Source organism: Schistocerca americana, chromosome 5 (genome assembly GCF_021461395.2).
Source record: "Schistocerca americana isolate TAMUIC-IGC-003095 chromosome 5, iqSchAmer2.1, whole genome shotgun sequence".
Taxonomy (NCBI): domain Eukaryota; kingdom Metazoa; phylum Arthropoda; class Insecta; order Orthoptera; family Acrididae; genus Schistocerca; species Schistocerca americana.
In genome coordinates, this window is record NC_060123.1 from 447483489 (window position 1) to 447493100 (window position 9612).

Here is a 9612-nt window from a genome sequence, read left to right on the forward strand (position 1 = left end):
TCGATACAGGTGTGCGTGCTTTTCTTTATGGGAGGAAGAGGGGTGGGGTGAGATGACTGGCCAAGGAAATCCCCACTCTTCGGCAACTGACATAAAAAGTCGTAGACAATACAGCTGCAGCCATCAGTTGCAGTCTGTGTTATCTTGTAGAACAATGACATCATTATTGTCTTCGCTATTTTATTGGTATTGATAGCACAGTGACTCGTCCAGCTTTGAAGAGTAGAAGAAATGGGAGGTTTTATAGACTCATCCCATAAATAGCTACAGATATTTACTGCAGTCTTATCTTTACATAAAGAACTAAAGGCTTCCCTGAAAAATTTTATTCGTGATACAGAATGAATTGTAATACACTTCAGTATGCGCTGCAAGACAAAATTTCGAAACAGAATACAAATTTAAACAGGAGTAAAACAACAGAAGAAAAATTATATAACGATAAGGTAAGATAAATTAGTGTGGTAGAAATTTATAGTGAAGTAGAGATTTATACAGAACTCACTGCCTCTAATTTGTTATAGTCAAGCTCTGGTATTTAAATGTTTGCATCTGAGGAGGAAGGGAGTTTACTGAAGTCCTGAGACAAGGCGGCAAGTAAGTAGTGTCGGTAATGTCTTGCTGTGCCTTCATGAAAGGTATTTTTTCCTTTCCGAGTGGCAAAAATTCTCTAATATTTTTCTCACTAGTGTTTTTTCTCTTTCTTCTTAGTGATGCGTTGCTTGTCAGTGATGATAGTTCATCGACTGATGCCAATGACGACCTTTCTGAATGATCTTCAGCTTGTGGCACAGACAGATTGAGAGGCACAAATTCTTGAGACACTGCAAATTGGCTCCCAGGTTTAGTTTCCACTTGCAAGGAAGTGTGCATAGCTCTTGAAATTAAGATATCTTTTTAGAAATTCGTGTGATGAAAACAAGGCTAAGTGGAACTGCATTTCGATGGACTTCTCCCTGGATCATTTTGTCAAGTTTTTTAAGTTCTTCTCTGTAACTGTCTATAAGGCGTTTCCATTTCGAGCTCACCATTTTAATTTGAAGAATAATAAAAGGGCAAAGAGAATATGTTTGTTTAGTTTCCTGATGTTACAGATGTATGAACATAGATAGACTAAGTGAATGTAGGTGGACTAGACAACCTGCATGTATCATCACAATACCTGCAATGTTTCCTCACTGATTGTGAAATGTGCAAACGGTCTTTCCTCAGTTGTAACGCCGGTATACGACAGATCACCGAGGTTAAACGCTGACAGGCTTGGCTAGCATTTGAATAGGTTACTGTACGGGTCTGCCGAGCTCTGTTGGAAAGTGGAGTGCACTCAGCCCATCTGAGGCAAATTGAGGAGCTACTCGACTGAGAAGTAGCGGTTCGGTCTCGTAAACTGGCAACGGCATGGAGGGCAGGGTGCCGAGCACTTCATATCCGCATCCAGTGACGCCTGTGGGCTGAGTATAATAGGGCGGTCGATAGGTACCGTTGGGCGTTCAAGGCTTCTTCGAACGTAGGGATTGTGAAATGTAGGGGAACTTCTTTCACAAAACAAAATAAAAAAGACAACAGTTCAAAAATGGTTCAAATGGCTCTGAGCACTATGGGACTTAACAGCTGTGGTCATCAGTCCCCTAGAACTTAGAACTACTTAAACCTAACTAACCTAAGGACATCACACACATCCATGCCCGAGGCAGGATTCAAACCTGCGACCGTAGCAGTCGCACGGTTCCGGACTGCACGCCTAGAACCGCGAGACCACCGCGGCCGGCAAAAAGACAACAGTCCTTGTCTTCACGATTCCTATGCGAAAGATACGTAGCGGGCTATAGTATATTTCTTGATTATCACTTAAAATTGTTTCTAGAAACTTACTAAGTAGGCTTCCACAGGATAGTTTGCGTTTATCTTCAGGCGTCTGCCAGTTCGATTCTTTCAGCATATCCGTGACACTCTCTCATGGGTCAAACAAACCTGTGACCTTTCGTGCTGCGCTTCTCTGTCTGTGTTCAATATCCCTTTTAGATCTATTTGCTGTGGGTTCTACAGGCTTGAGCAATACTCTAGGTTGGGTCTCGTGAGTGTTTTGCATGCAATGTACTTTGTAAACCGACTGCATTCTCTTAGCATTCTACCAACGAACCGCAGTCTGCCACTTGCTTTCCCTACGACTGAAGCTATAAGATCATTTCATTTCATTTCATGTCACTACAAATTGCATGAGTTGAGCGATTGCAGTAGTGACTCACCTGGCTGCCAATCTTTGCACCACTTTGAAATCTAACCAAGAGGTTTTTCTTCACTGTACTTCATTATAGAAAACTGCATCAACTGTGAAAAGTCTGAGTCCACTATGATTTTCGGACATTGCCTGCAAGGTAATTAATTTACAGCATGAACAACAAGGACCCCATCATACTCCCCTGTGGCACGCCTGAAGTCACTTCTACATCTGTCGATGACTCTCCACGCAAAAAGCACCCACCAAGAAATCATCACTCCAGTCATAAATCTCGCTTGATACCCCATATAATAGCAATTTCGATAAAAATTGTATATTTAGTATTGGGTTAAATTACTTTCGGAAGTCAAGAAACACTGCATCAACCTGCTCGACTTGATCCACGGATTTCAGGATGTCATGTGAGAGAAGTCCGAGTTGTGTTTCACGTGATCGATGTTTTCGTAATCCACTCAGGTTGTCGTGGAAAAGGTCTTCTGTTCATAATATCCCATTACATTTGAGCTCAGAATATGTTCTAACATTCCACAAAAATGGACGTCGAGGATACTGGACGTTAGTTTTGTAGATCACTTGTTCCACCCTTCTTGAATATACGAGGCCTGTTCAGAAAGTAAGCTCCGATTGATTGCCAAATTGAAACAACAGTGAACATCAGAAATGTTTTACTTGTAACAATTAGCTACACCTTTCAGCTACTTCTCTACGTAGTCGCCGTTCTGACTTAGACTTTTGTCATAGCGTTGTACCAACTTTTCAATAGCCTCATCATAGAAGGCAGCCGCCAGTGCTTTCCGCCAATTCTCCACGCTGGCCTACACCTCGTTGTCTGTGTCAAAATATTGTCTTCAAAGACAGCGGTTCATGTGACCAGAGATGAAACTCAGGGGGAGACAATTGCGGACTGCATTGTGGGTAATCTAACATTTCCATTTGAAAACGATGCAGGAGCATCTTCATTGCCCCTGCAGAATGCGGCTGAGAATTGTCGTGAAGACGAAACAGCACGACAGTTATGTAATGTTAGCTGCATAGCTTCAGGCGAAATTTCTCACCAGGCCCTCGTATTGGCGGCAGACACTATTTTCTAGACATCTTTACGCACTCACTGCGAGCTCAGAAATGAGAAGAGCGACGTGATGCTAACTGGGGTTATACTAGAGACACTACCCAACACATCTGTGCAAAGCTTTATCGGATTTTCATAGTCGTTTCCATTTCGCGACCGATCGGAGCTTACTTTCTGAACGCCCCTCGTAGATGGGTGTGACCTGTGCTGTCTCCCAATCACTCGGCACAACTTGGTGTTCGAGGCATCTTCGGTGGCGTATATTATGGCTAAAAGAGGTGCTAACTGAGCGTCGAATTCGGTACAGAATCCGATAGCGATTCCGCCAGGCCTGTAGCTTTATTCAAGTTTAACGACTTCAGGTATTTCTCAACATCAATGACTCTAGTATCGACGAGGGCTGTTCAATAAAGAATGATCATAATTTTTTATGGTCGTAATTTCTGGCGCTAAAATTTAGTCTTATGGTATTCTGTTAGATTAATGTGCGACAAACACCCCGTAATAGCTTCATTGTTGGGACTCCTGGTTCCCACCTTTGAGAGGCAGAGGCAGGCAAGATCAGAAGTTCAGTATCGCCTACCACTGCAGTGGAGGTAACACGCGAGGAACAATATATGGCTTTGAAATTCTGCTTTCATCTCAACAAATCTTCAGCTGGGGCCTATATAATATTACAGGAGGCCTATGAAGAGTCTGTTCTTCACTACAGCACAGCTCGAAGGTGGTTTAAAACGTTTAAAGAGGGGAAAAAAATCAATTTCAAAGGAAGGTGGATCTGGTGCTCCAGTTACTGCCTTTACGGAAGAAAACATCAACGCTGCTGCTGTCATTGTGAGAGATAATCGACGAATTACTTTAAGATCACTGAACGTTTCATTGGGTGCCACCCACACGTTGGTGACAGAAAAATTACACATGACACGTGTTTGTGCGCGATGGGTTCCAAAACTGTTGATTCCCGAACAAAAGGACATTCGCTTGCAGGTCTGCATGCAGTTAAAGTTGATATTAGAGGAAGATACGGAGTTACTTTCAAATGTAATCACTGCTGATCAAACTTGGCTACATCATTTTGATGCTGAGAGCAAACAGCAAAGCTCAGTCTGGAAATCTCCTTCATCACCAACCCCCAAAAAAGCATAAGTGGTTGCTTCCGTTGGGAAAGTTATGGTCATCTCATTCTTTGATATTCATGGAATGGTTTATCAGCATGTTGTACCTGCAAACACATCAGTAATTGGACAACACTACAGGGATGTCCTGAAAACATTGCAAGTGTTTCATTCAATCTATCTACAGTCCAATGCTTTGTTTTACACTTATTATCTGGCCAAAAGATCACATTTCCGTGTAGGAGGCTGGATGCTGCACCACAATGATGCGCGGCCGCATATTGCCAATGTTGTTGCTAAACATCTCGCAAAAATCAACGTGAAGTGCATCCTTCACCATCCCTATAGTCCAGATTTAGTCCTATGTGACTTTATCTATTCCCTAACATGAAGAAATGCCTTCGTGGGAGGCATTATCAATCATCAGAATCAGTGGTGAAGGCTGTGGAGGCGATTTTGAAGGATCTCTCAAAAAATGTTTTCCAGCATGTATTTGAAGACTGGCAGAATTGCTGGTACAAGTGCAAAGCATTCATGGGAGACTATTTTGAGAAGGACCATCAATACTGTGAGGGTGAGTAAAGGTACGTTGTGAAAAAAAATTATGATCATTTTTTATTGAACAGCCCTCGTACTTCTTTCATCTTTGCAACAGTACAAGAATTAAAATGGAGCAATGCTCCTGAGTTCGTCTCGTTTATGAGTGTCTGGACACCTCTGGTGCCACTAACAACCTTTACATACGAATAGAATTTCTTCAGGTTTTGTGAGTGACCTTTTGATAATATTATGCTACTGTAATCTTGCATTGTCCTCTTAACTGCCAAACGGGTTTCATTCAGTCTATCTACAGTCCAATGCTTTGTTTTACACTTATTATGCAGTAGCCTATGTACCGTTAGAAGTTTCTTTACAGTGACTGTATATCAAGAAGGGTCCCTCCTATCACTAGGTGCATATCTATCAAGTGCCTGCCCTCTCCTGAGTAAAAGTTACAAGTTCCTCAATGAGATTTGACACTACTGCCACTTTATCTAGTTTACTGAACATATACATCTTTCTACATTAGTGATACAGCTTCCTCATGTTCACTGAGAATAGTTTCGATGTGGATGTCCGCAAAGAGGTCAGACCCATTTCTTCATTAGATCTAGAATGTTTCCATCATGTGTTGGGTTCTGGACAATCGTGTCCAGATAGTTATCAGAGAACAGATTTAGTAAACGTTTTGCAGGATGTCTTGTCACGCCCAACACATACAAAACGTAATTTTCCCAATTAATTGTTGAATGTTTTAAGTCTCCTCCAACGATGAAAGTATAACTGGGCAATTTACGTACCAGCAAACTGAGATTTCCTGTAACGTTTTCGGCTACATCACTGAATGGGCCTGGTGGACAATAGGAGAATCCAATATATGCCCACCTGTGGTGCTGACTCTTGCCCAAACAAATTAACAAGCAACTGCAATTTCTATTTCGGTGTGTTTGGGTTCCTTATGTACAAATACACCACCTCCATTTCCCATAAGCCTTTCCTTTCGGTATACGCTTATATTTTTCCCAAAATCTCACTGATGTACATTTCGTCTTTTAAATAACTTTCTGTACCTAGTATTAAGAGAGCTTCACTGCTTAATAGGAGTGCTTCAAACTCTGGCCTTTTGTTGCGAATGCTTCGGCAGGTCACTGCCGTGATTTTAATACTCACGTGTGTGGAAGGGGGGAGGGGAGGGGATCCTTGGATATTACACGGATTCTTCTTGGGCTTTTACATCTGTCGTTATCTGGACTGGATGGAGAATCACCTACTGTTAGAAACCTTTGTATCGACTCCACATACACTCAGCTACCTGGGTAGCAGCCTCTAGTATGTTTCCATCATGCGTTGGGTTCTGGACAATCGTGTCCAGATAGTTCTCAGAGAACACATTTAGTATCGTTTTGTAGGATGTCTTGTCACACCCAACACAAACAAAACGTAATTTTTCCAATTGATTGTTGAGTGTTTGAAATCTCCTCTGACGATAAAAGTATAATTGGGCAATTTACATACCTACAATTCTCAACTCTGTGGTGCAAGCCTAGAAAGTCACAGTCTAGCTTGTCATAGAACTTTCGCAGTCTCTGGTTCAAGCCTTCCACCCAACACAGAACCAGGGTTCTGTGGACAATGCCGCAGGTTGTGAGCTTAATTGAAACAGTAGCATCATGAAGTCTTGAACACTCCTACTTTTGTAGCCAACACGGGAAGAAGCTGGAGCAGCTCCAGATAGTTGTTCTAACAACGCAATCCACAAAAGTCTTTGTTACTAAATAGGTGTCATCTAAAATTTAGTCTACAAAACTGCTGTGGAAATCTAATTCGCAAATATCGCCACACACCCGACATAGTGTACGAGGGCTATTCAGAATGTAACTTACCTTTCACTGCTGCCTGGCAAGAGATGGCTCTAGTCATCATATATGTGTCGGAACGTCTATTGAATCATTTTGCAGTCATGGACTGTGCGGCTGGTCCCGGCGGAGGTTCGAGTCCTCCCTGGGGCATGGGTGTGCGTGTTTGTCCTTAGGATAATTTAGGTTAAATAGTGTGTAAGCTTAGGGACTGAAGACCTTAGCAGTTAAGTCCCATAAGATCTCACACACATTTGAACATTTTTGAACAATCATTTTGCTTCGGGTTTTGATCGTTTGTGGTGTGTGTTGCCTTTGCTTTGTTCAACCGCGATGGTCTCGCGGTTCTAGGCGCGCAGTCCGGAACCGCGCAACTGCTACGGTCGCAGGTTCGAATCCTGCCTCGGGCATGGATGTGTGTGATGTCCTTAGGTTAGTTCGGTTTAAGTAGTTCTAAGTTCTAGGGGAATGATGACCACAGCTGTTAAGTCCCATAGTGCTCAGAGCCATTTGAACCATTTTTTTTTTTTTTTTTTTTTGTTCAAATTGAGTTATTAAATTGCGTGCTGAAATTGAAACTCCCGCAAAGAGTTGTGAAATTCTGTTAGTTATTAGGCTTTGTCCGCCTAAAAACGAGACCAGTGTAAATTTATCGGGCACTTTGTACGGTGTATGGAAACGACGCAATGAGTGAAGCTGTAGCGAGACAGTGGTGCACCATTTTAACAATGACTGCACCGATGTTCATGAGAAAGCAAGATGTGGCCAGCCGAACACTGCCAATGCTGAACTGTCGTAGAAAATCAAAATTTTGGACAATCACCTCAGTTTTTTTCAAATTTCTCGAACTTCATTGTTTAGTGTTGTGAAGCAAGATAAGTCTTGTGCCATGTGGATACCGAAACTCTTGTCAGAACACCACAAAAGGCATCTGTGAGATTTCTCGAGGCCCACAACAAACATGGTGAATCACTCCTCGTTCGTATCGTATCTTGGCTACAGTTCGTGACTTTTGGAAAATGGAAATGAGCGTTTGTCGTCATTGGCCGGGTGGCCCCTTACGGGGCAAGTCCGGCCGCCTTATGGATTACAACGGCCGCTTATGGATTACAACGGTCAGACCACACTAGGGTGACCAAACGTCCCGGAAAACCGGAATTGTCCCGGTTTTCATCCCTGTGTTCTGGTGTCCCGAAAATTTGTTTCGGGACGCTCAAAAGTCCCGGAATTCAGTTTTTAAATACATTGCCTGAAACTTTCTCAAATTTTTGGGATTTCGCTATAGTAAAGGAAATACAACACAAGATATTAATATATTTTAGCTTATTTTTCTAAAATCTCCATTGTTCCATACTAGTAATCACAGTATCAGTATTGATACACACAGGCAATAATTTACTTTGAGTGGTACTTTGGCCAACAAGTAGTAAGTTATATTATTGTAACAGAGCTATGAAACCGTCCGATTGTCGCGCCACTTACTCACACACTCATTGTCAGAACAGTGTAGTAGTTGATGTTTTGTCAGACAAACTGCAATAGTTTTTTTCTCATATTAGTGGTATTATTGCTGCAGTACTGTGAAACGCAATGCCGAAACGTGCCTGCCAGTTCAGTGACTGTTATTCCAAGGAATGGAATTTCATTAAGAAAGGTCGTTTTGATTACCATGCAGAGAGTTCCGTATGTAACTGTTTTATTAGTATAAGTCATGGTGGACGTTCCGACATAGTTGATCACATCAGGTCAAAGAAACACATTAACAATACAGTGCACCGAGCTGCAGTAAAACTCCACAAAATTATTTTGTGAAACATCAGTCAAGTGAAGAGACGAAAAGTCCAAGCAGCCGAGCTTACATTAGCCTACCACACGGTAAAACATCACCAAACTTATAGATCTAGTGATTGTACTAATAAGCTTAACAGCATTATGTTTGATGATTCTTCCATTGCAAAAAAGTTTGGTTCAGCAAGAACTAAAGTGTCAGCCTTAGTGAAAGGAGTTATTGCTCCTCAGAGTGTAAAGGAAAGCCTTGGATACATCAAAAAGTCTTCTTTCTACGGGATATCATCTGATGCCAGCAATCATAAGGCCACTAAAATATTTCCGTTTGTTGTTCAGTTTTTCGATATTAATCAGGGAATTCAGACCAAACTTTTGAAGGTGAGTTCCCTACCTAATGAAACATCTGACGAAATTTCAAGATTTTGTATGAATACTATCGAAATGTTTGATCTTGAGAAAAATAAATGTGTGGTATTTTGTGGAGACAACACCAACACAAACTTTGGTGGTTTAAAAAGACAAGGCAAATGTAACGTATTTACCAAATTAAAGGCAACATTGTATGAAAACATTGAAGGCATAGGGTGCCTTGAACATGTTTTACACAATAGCGTGCAGACATCTGCTGACAGTTTAAGCTGTGATGTTGAAACTATGGTAATGAAGGTATACTCACACTTTTACGTATATACTGTTAGAACAGAGAGGCTTAAGGAGTTCTGTGATTATGTGGGAACTGAATATATGAATGTAATGTGTCACTTGAAAACTCGCTGGTTATCACTGTTTCCAGCAGTTGAAAGAGTAATCCGCCTGTTTGAACGGTTAAAAGATTTTTTTCCTAAATGAAGACAAAGCCCCCAAAATATTGGTTCAGTTTTTCAGTAACCCTTTAAGTGAAGCCTACTTATGGTTCATTCACAGTCAGCTTAGCACTTTGCAGCATGGGATAAAGGAAATTGAGGGAAGCACGAAAAGTGTAATAGAGGTAAATGATGTTTTGAA